Source organism: Macrotis lagotis, chromosome X, assembly GCF_037893015.1.
Source record: "Macrotis lagotis isolate mMagLag1 chromosome X, bilby.v1.9.chrom.fasta, whole genome shotgun sequence".
NCBI classification, from domain to species: Eukaryota; Metazoa; Chordata; class Mammalia; order Peramelemorphia; family Peramelidae; genus Macrotis; species Macrotis lagotis.
In genome coordinates, this window is record NC_133666.1 from 300,804,871 (window position 1) to 300,812,685 (window position 7,815).

Here is a 7,815-nt window from a genome sequence, read left to right on the forward strand (position 1 = left end):
CAGAGTGTCTGACTGTGCCTGATCATACCAATATGAGCTTAGAATGCTCTATCACAGGTCAGGCAAAAATAGAACATGTGAATACCTAGGGTGTTTTCTCTAAACTTGTGTATCTCATATTTCCTTTGAACTGCTTCAATTCTTCCTTACTTACAAAGTTTAGTACCTCTCTTATGAGGCCATGGCATTATGGGGAAGGGGGTCCTATGCCGATGTCTAGCATGCTTAACAAGTAATTCCAGGGTTCTTAAGAGAGACCTTCAGGGAACTTAGAGTACTTAGAGGCTCTATACATAATACATAATGATCTTACTTTACTCGATACTTTAGTTAAGGGGGGTTGCACTATAATAGGAACAGAATGTGGAAACATACTTAGAAGGGTCAAACATAAAACAGGTTGCAAAGTTTTCTTGCTTTAAACCATAATTTAGTTAACAAGGATCATAGCACCATGGTTGGAGTATATTTATGTTTATTTACTCTCTCACCAGGGAAGTACTGGACATGAAAACATCATGAAGTGATTTTTCTTTGCTTGATGCTTTGGTTACAATTGGAGATAGTGTCCTTGGGTGTGTGGATGAGAGAGGGGGTGGTGGGAGGTATAAACTGCCCATGGAATGATTCAGCTTTGCATGATGTTTTGTCTCATGAGGACTGTGTATCCATAGAGGATCCTTGAAAAGAGGTGGTGGTATATAAATCAATTGTAATTTGATAAGAGTTAAGATTCTTGAAAAGTGTGTTTTTAATGAGAAATAAGAAGGGAGGGGACTTAGTAACTATGAGGCAATTCTGTCTTTCAGTCATTCAGTCTTTGAGAATGGTACTTCTATCAAGACAGATAAAAGGAGTAGATTTTGACAAAGGGGTTGTAGGTACAAGATAGGGATAAAATCATAAAGACATAAAAAGAAGGACTTATAATAGAAGACTAGGCATTTATAGAAAAAATAATACCAGGTAAAGAGACACAAAGACTTGTTATAGTAGAGGAAAAGAAGGGAGGATCTGAACACTGAGTAAATCCTACTCTTAATAGATATGATCCAGAGAGATAGCAACATACATTCCCAACTGGGTTTAAAAATCTATCCTACCCTAGGATGGGGGGTGGAAAAGAAAGGGGGAAGAAGAGACTGATAAAAGGGAAGTGAAGGTTAAACTAAAAGTTGAAACCTTAAAGAAAAGTTAAAGGGAAAAGGGAGAGAAACATTGGTGAGGAGGAATAAGAGAAAAGGAAAGAGAAAAGTATAAATGGTAAAAGCATGGAGGGAAATATAGAATTAGTAATAATAATTGTAAATGTTAATGGAATGAACTCCCCCAAAATGGAAGCAGATAGCAGAATGGATTAAAAAATAGAATCCTACAATATGTTGTTTACAAGAAACACATTTGAAGAAGAGAGCTACACACAGGGTAAAGGTAAAAGGCTGGAGCAAAATATATTATGCTTCAGCAGAAGTAAAAAAAATAATCAGGGGTAGTAATCCTGATCTCAGACAAAAGAAAAGCAAAAATAGATCTTGTTAAAAGGGATGAGGAAGGAAATTACATCTTCTTAAAAGGTATCAAAGGCAATGAAATTATATCATTATTAAACACATATGCAACAAGTAGTATAGCATCCAAGTTCTTAATGGGAGAAGCTGAACAAATTACAAGAAGACATAAGACAGAAAAACTATCATAGTGGGCGACTTCAACCTCCTTCTCTCAAAATTAGATAAATCTAACCAGAAAGAAGTTAAGAAGAATTAAAAACCTTTGATACGATAGACTTCTAGGGAAAATTGAATGGGAATAGAATACCCCCCTTACCCCTCTTTTCTCTGCAGAACATAGCATCTATATCACAACTGACCTTGTACTGGGGCATAAAAACCTTACAGTCAAATGCATAAAAGCAGAAATAAAAAATACATACCTTTTAGATCAAGATGCAATAAAAATTACATGTAATAAAGGGCTTTTGGAAGATAAAACAAAAATTAATTGGAATAACCTAATAAACAACCTAATTTTAAAGCATTAGATCATACAACAATCATAGAAATAATCAGCCATTTCATCCAAGAAAATGACCTCAATGAGATATCTTGCCAAAATGTATGGTATACAACGAAAGCACTTTTTAGGGGCAATTTTATGTCTCTAAATACTTATATGAATAAAAATAGAGAAAGAGGAGACAATGAATTGGCCATACAACTTTTAAAAATTTAAAAAAAGAACAAATTAAAGATGCCCAAATAAATATCAGATTAGAAATTCTAAAAATCAAAGGAGCGATTAATACAAGTGAAAGCAAGAAAATCATTGAGCTAATAAATAAAACTAAGAGTTGGTTTTATGAAAAGACCCAATAAAATAGATAAATCTTGGATAACCTAATTTTTTTTAAAAAATAACAAATTACCAGTATCAAAAATGAAAAGAGTGAATTCATCACCAATGAGAAGGAAATTAAAGAGATAATTCAGAGCTAATTTGCCTGTTTACGAACAAATTTGACAACCTGAAGGAAATGGCTGAATATTTACAAATATATAAGCTATCTAGATTAACAGAAAGGGAAATAAAATACTTAAATAACACCATTTCAGAAAAAAGAAATTGAAGAAGGACATCTAGGTGGCACAGTGGATAGATCACTGGCCCTGGAGTCAGGAGGACCTGAGTTCAAATCCAGCCTCAAACACTTAATAATTACCTAGCTGTGTGACCTTCTGCAAGTCACTTAACTCCACTGCCTTGCAAAAACCCCCTCAAATAAAAAGAAATTGAAGAAAACCATCAATAATCTCCCTAATAAAAAAAGTCCCCAGGTTCAGATGGATTTACAAGTCAATTCTACCAATATTTAAGGAACAATTGATTCCAATTTTGTATAAACCTTTAAAAAACAGGAGAAGGAGCTATGCCAGATTTCTTTTATGACACCAAAATAGATGCATAAAACAGGAAAAGAAAAACAGATGAAGGAAAGTATAGACCAATCTCCCAAATGAACATTGATGCAAAAATCTTAAAAATTTTAGCAAAGAGATTACAACAAGTTATTAATGGGATAATATATTGCAATATTAGGAAAATAATCAGCCTAATTTAACAAAAAGAAATCAAATGATTAACTCAATGGATCTTGAAAAAGTCTTTGACAAAATACAACAGCTATTCCTATTAAAAACACTAGAGAGTATAGGAATAAATGGAGTTTTCTTTAAAATAAGCAGTATCTATCTGAAACCATCAACAAACATTATATATAATGGGGTTAAAACAGGAACATTTTCAATAAGATCAGAGAGTGAAATGAGGATAGTCATTCTCACTTGTATTTTTCAATATAGTATTAGAAATCTTAGCTTTAGCAATAAGAGAAGAAAAAGAAATGAAGGAAATTAGAACAGACAACAAGAAAGCAAAACTTTTGCTTTTTGCAGATGATATGATGATATACTTAGAGAGCTCTAGAAAATCAACTAAAAAACTAATTGAAACAATAACTTCAACAAAGTAGCAGGATATAAAATAAACCCACATAGATCATCAACATTTCTATAAATGAACAATGTAGCCCAAGGGAAGGAGATAGAAAGGGAAATTATATTTTAAATAATTGTAAGGGGGCAACTGGAGCACCAGCCCTGGAAGCAGAAGAACCAGAGTTCAAATCCAACCTCTAGCTGTGTGACATTGGGCAAGTCACTTAACTCTACTGCCTTGCCCAAAACAAAAAAAAAAAAATAAAGTAACTATAGACTAAATATTTGAGAATCTACTCCCCAGACAAACGCAGAAATTGTATGAACACAATTTTTCACACAAATAAAGTCAGACCTAAACAAATGGAAAAATGTAAAAGTGCTTATGGTTAAGTCAAACTGATATAATAAAAATGACAATTCTACCCAAATTAAATTAATTATTTAGTGTCAAACCAATTAAAATATCAAAAAATTATTTTAAAGAGCTAGGGGGAAAAGTAGCAAAATTCATCTGGAGCAATAAAAGATTGAGAATATCAAAGGAATTGATGAAATGAAATGCAAAGGAAGGTGGTCTTGCTGTACCAGATCTAAAACTATACTATAAAGTAGAAGTCATAAAAACTACTTGATACAGCTTAAGAAATAGAGTAATGGACCAGGGGATTAGAATAGGCTTAAAAGATATCATAGTAAATGACTATATTGCTTGACAAAACCAAAGACATTAGTTTCTGGGATAAGATAATTATTCAAAGAAAAAACTATAGGAAAACTAGAAAATAGTATTTCAAAAACTAGGTATGGGCCCACATCTCACACTCTATATCAAAATAAGGTCAAAATGGGTACAGGAATTAGAAATAAACAGCGATAACATAGACTTATTAATAGATCAAAAAATAATCTGCCAGATCTATGGAAAGGGAAGAAATTTATGACCAAACAAGAAATAGAGTACATTATAAATTGCAAAATGGTTGATTTTTTTCTATATTAAATTGAAACATTTTTATATTAATAAAACTAATGTAAGCCAAGATTAGAAGGAAAACAGAAACCTGGGAAACAATTATCACAGCTAGAGTTCTGATAAAGGTCTCATTTCTTTTTTAGGTTTTTACAATGCAAACGGGGTTAAGTGGCTTGCCCAAGGCCTCATGGCTAGGTAATTATTAAGTGTCTGAGACCAGATTTGAACCCAGGTATTCCTGACTCCAGGGCTTGTGCTTTATCCACTATGCCACCTAGCTGCCCAATGCCACCTAGCCACCCTCATTTCTAAAATATATATATATATATAGAATTGAACCAACTTTATAGGTTACAAAATGGAAAATAGTCAAAGGATATGAACAGGCAGTTTTCAGTTGAAGAAAATAAGATATATATATATATATATATATATATATATATAGAGAGAGAGAGAGAGAGAGAGAGAGAGAGAGATAGATAGATAGATAGATAGATATAAAACCATATGAAAAAAGACTCTAAATCATTAGTGATTAGAGAAATGCAAATTAGATCCCCTATGAGATACCACTTCACATCTATCCGATTGGCTAAGATGACTAAAAAAGGAAAATGATCAATGTTAGAGAGGTTGTGGGAAGATTGGGACATTAATGCACTGTTGGGGGAGTTGTGAAGTAATGCTGCCATTCTTGAGAGCAATATGGAACTATGCTCAAAGAACAATAAAACTGATTATACCCTTTGTCCCAACAATACCAATACTAAGCCTATATGAGAGATGACTTTCAGTGAAGTTTCTTCATGAATATGCCCTTATATTTGTTTTTTCACTTTGCAAGCAAGGAAGGTCAGTCTCATTTCTCTACCAGATTTACCAGAAAAATGAGGTAATGATTTACCAGAAAATGAGGTAATTACAAGGAGAACTGGATTAGCTTCCATCCTAATTGAATGCCCCCACATTTAATCAAAGGAAATGTATAATGAAACTTTGTAAAGCATTTCTTTTAATAGGGCATAGATTAGTTATGAATAAAATATGGTAATAAGGAATTGAAAACTATAGCTTTCTAATAGGATGGAGATTAGTTATAAATAATTAATATAATGACGATTGAAATGGCTTTATGCTGGTTGGTTAGTACTGGTAAAAAGATTGTCTTACTAGCCAATGGTGGGATAAAACAGAATTTAGAGGAAGGATTACTATTAGGATAAAGGAAGCCTTCAAGCTGCTATTTTTGACACTCCCTGGCTGATGCTATTTGAACAACAGGGGCTGGGTCCTTTCTGAAGAAATAAAGATCTTTTCTGCTCTCCAATTCAGACTGAACTTTTGATCCTGGTGGTTGTCATCCCACACAGCCTATATCCTAAAGAAATCATAAAAAATGGAAAAATGTCCCATATGTTCAAAAATATTTATAGCAGCTCTTTCTGAAATGGCAAAGAATTGGAAATTGAGTCTATAATATTGGTCTTTAAGAGACCATGGATGGTTGGACTTTAGAGAAGCATGGAAAGAATTAAAAGAATTGATACTAAGCGAAGGGAGTAGAACCAAGAGAACATTGTACACATTAACAACAACAACAACAACAACATTGTGAATTAACTATGATGGATGCAGCTTTTATCAGCAATTCAGAGATCTAGGACAGCCCTGGAAGAACTGTAATGGACAACACCATCCATATTCAGAGGAAAACAAAATGCAACAATCCCCCCCCAAAAAAAAAACTTAATGGATGCTATGTTTACTTTTTAAAAACTTATAATTTTCCTTCCTATCCCATGGTTTTCTTCTTTTCTCTTAGCTCTAACTCCTCATATACAAAATGACTAATATGTAAACATGGCAAACACAAAAGAACATGTACAACTTTTACTAGACTATTCATATTGAGGAAAGGGGGATGGGAAGGGAGAATGGTAGAAAAAAATCTGTAATTTATAAATAGGCAAGTGAATGAAAGCTGAAAAACTTTTATAACACGTAATTAGAAAAAAAGAAACTATCAAAAAGAAAAGGGGAGGAAAAGAAAGCTAGCATTTAGTAAGCAGTTTCTAGTTGTGTGCCTATTTCTAGTTGAATTCCTCCAAGTAGAAGGCATTCACTACCATCTGAGGTGGACACTGTGTGACAACTGTCATTCTTAAGCAGCTCCTCCTATCATCAAGCCTGATTTGACTTCCTTGCAGCTTCTACTCATTATTCCTGCTTCTATCCTCTTTGATTTCTTGTAGAATTTAAGTAGTTCAAAGGAAACACTAGATGACCAAGTTTAGAGAATCCACTTCAGTGTTCACATGTCTTATTTGTGCCTGTACCATGGTAGAGCACATTCATGTCCTGTTCATCTGATCAGTCACAGTTGTACACACTATAAATCTAACATAGTGATTTCGTTTTGGTTCTCTTTGAGAACAAAGAACAATCACCATAACCATAATCATAACTTCTGATTCCACCCTTTCTTTGGTCAAATAAAACAATTTAATCTCACTTCTTCATAATTCCCTAGATGTTTGAAGGAGGCTAGCTTGTCCTCTCTGAATCTTATGCATTTTAAATATGCTAATCTAATCAGAATATGTGATTTGAATTTAAGGTTCCTCATCATTCTAGTTGCTCTCTTCTGGATGCTTTTCAACTTATCAATGTCTTTCTTAAATTGTGTCACTCAGAAGTGACATTTAAAAGTTGGTCCAACTAGGGCAGAATAAAAGGGGACTCTCATTTTCCTATACCTTTAAAGTACATATGCATAATATGATTAAGATCACTTTTAGGGGAAGGCAGGGTCTGCCACATTACAAATGCTGTTGACTCACATTAAGCTTAGAATTCACTAAAATCCACAGATTTTCAGTCTAATTATGTATCCTGTACTTGTAAAATTGATTTTTTTATAAGTCTTTGTTTCACTTTACTAGATTTGTCTCATTTCTTTTGAAATTCTTAAACTGGAGTCTATGAATTTTTTTAAAACTATTTTTAAAACTATTTCTACAGAATTCGGGTTTTTTTGTAATCCTTATGCATTTAAGGCATTCTGAATAGAGGCCCATAGTTTTAGTTAGACTGTCAACAGGTCCATGATACAACAAAGGATAGGAATTCCTCCTATAGCCTATTAATATCTTTTGGAATTTTCACTCTTATACAGTGTATTACCTATATTTTCTAGTTTTGTGCCATCTAGAAATTTGATAAGAATGCTGACTATACCTCTATTCAAATCATTGATAGGGGACAACTAGTATTAGCAAGGGAGGAAAATGATTGAATCATAGTTTAAAAAAACTGGATCAAGAAGATCTGGGGATAATTATATGG